This window comes from Terrapene carolina, unplaced genomic scaffold (assembly GCF_002925995.2).
Source record: "Terrapene carolina triunguis isolate 2854851 unplaced genomic scaffold, T_m_triunguis-2.0 Scaffold66, whole genome shotgun sequence".
In the NCBI taxonomy this organism is placed as follows: domain Eukaryota; kingdom Metazoa; phylum Chordata; order Testudines; family Emydidae; genus Terrapene; species Terrapene triunguis.
The window spans coordinates 8,498,884-8,501,244 of NW_020664417.1; positions in this window are offsets into that span (position 1 = coordinate 8,498,884).

Here is a 2,361-nt window from a genome sequence, read left to right on the forward strand (position 1 = left end):
AGTCCCACCAATCTGTGCTTGTTTCCGGGGCCCAGAATCTGCATTTCATGGCTAGAACCTGCCCCATTAACACCATGATCTCCAAAGTGCCCCCGGTTTGAGAGAATTCTGTGTCCATGTCCTCATCACTCTCGTAGTCCCCCGCTGCCGTTGCCGCCTCCTCCTCGCCTGGTTTTTCAGGTTCTGGTTCAGCATAAACTGCATGATAATCCGCGAGGTGTTTACAATGTTCATGACTGCTGTCTTGAGCTGAGCGGACTCCATGCTTGCCGTGGTATGGCGTTTGCACAGTTCACCCAGGAAAAAAAGGCACAAAACGGTTGTCTGCTGTTGCTGTCATGGAGGGAAGGGGGGAGGCTGTACCCAGAACCACCAGCGACAATGTTTTTCCCCCCCCCCACCATCAGGCATTGGGATCTCAACCCAGAATTCCAATGGGCGGGGGAGACTGCGGGAACTATGGGATAGCTACCCACAGTGCAACACTCCAGAAGTAGACGCTAGCCTCGGTACTATGGACGCACACCGCCGAATTAATGTGCTTAGTGTGGCCGCATGCACTCAACTTTATACAGTCTGTTGCCAAAAATCGAATTCTGTAAAATCGGAGTAATCCCGTAGTGTAGACATACCCTTAGGCACAGATTGACATGTGTGACCTAGGGAAGAGTAACTTAATTTTTCTGTGCCTCAGTTTCTCCATGTGTAAAATAGGGATAATGATATATACTTGTTTTTCAGGAGAACTGTGATTAAATAATGTGTGCGCAATGCGGAAATCTTTGGATGGAAGGAGTTATAGAAATGTGAATATAGTAAGACCTATCTTAAAGGATCATTCAAGGGACTATCAAAATTCTACTGCTTTAAGTGAAAAGATATTTTAATAATGATGTAGAACTATAAGCAATACAATGTGAGAATGCTGGGATGGTTCAAAAAAAAAAAAAAACACAACAACAACACCAAGAAAGTTGCTACTGGTTTCACCATGCAATAATATTATAGTAGCAACATATTCTCTCCTCAGGACTGAAGTAAGCGGAGTGGAAGGAATTGCAGTTCACCTCTTCTGCTAAAAGCAGAACAGAAGGGACCTTCCAATCCCCTCCTTTCTCTGGTTGGGTAAGCAGTGCTCCCACATGGCTCTCCCTCATTCTTGGCAGATGTGATGAGAGCTCCCCCTTCTGCTTTAATCTACTTTAAGCACTGCTCAGGGCACACAAGTACCTTTCATTAATATTAAATTAGGTATGTCTGCAGAGAGATAACTAACCTTCTATATTGTTTGGTGCTAACCAATAATGTAAGCCTGTCACTTTCATAATAATTATAAAACATCACCAAACGCATGCCCATATTTTATAAAAGTAATATAATCTGATGACAAATGTCACAGATCATCATACTGTGATCGCCACAACAGAAACACCATATTTAGATGTAAGAATATAGAGGGTCCTTGAAGGACCATTTTCTTATAATGTGCATTTTATGTGGTGATTTATTATTTACTCCTTTTTGAAACATATGATTGGGAGGCTTTTCCTTATCTATTCATTATAAACTAGCACACAGAAAATTGACTGTCCATTTTCTCTGAACAACCAATTAAATGTCCTAATTTCTGTTCATAGTCAGACATTAAATGTTCCAGGTTTATGGGATATAATGATGAAAGGGAGGGAATTTGTGTTACTCTATTTACAGAGTAATGTGTAAGCTTATGCTGCTATAATTATTATTAATTTTATTCTATATAGGTTCTTCTACAGACAGCCCTGATCACCATAGTAACTGGGTACTTTCCACTAGTGCATTAAGCAACATAACTAATACTCTTACCTGTGGTTCATTTTCTGTCTCAATCCTTACTCCAGTGGAAACTGTCTGTGCAGCGTAGTGTTAAGGTAGGGTTTTTCTTTTAATAATTATGTACATGCTGCTTTGTGTTTATATTAGAGAAGGCAAGACTAAAGATTTGTGCCATACACTTGAAGAGGAAGGTGGTGAGGTTTGCAGTATTGCCAAGAGATAAAGAAATCACGAGTCAGACCACCTCAAGAGAACAAAACATGAGGCAGACCCCCCGCCCCCATTATGAGTTTTTAAAAAACCGTATCATCACGTTTTTAGTTTGTCCTTTGACTTTTTAACACCCCTCTGTTCTTCTGGCAATGTGTGTGTGATGATTTCAGGTTGAAACGCATGCCTTCCCCAGGCTGCTCAGCTGGAGCCTCCTCTTATCCTCTCTTTGCCCCTATAATAGGGGACTCCCATCTATTTCCTCAAAGAGAACAGGAGTACTTGTTTAACCTTAGAGACTAACAAATTTATTAGAGCATAAGCTTTCGTGGGCTA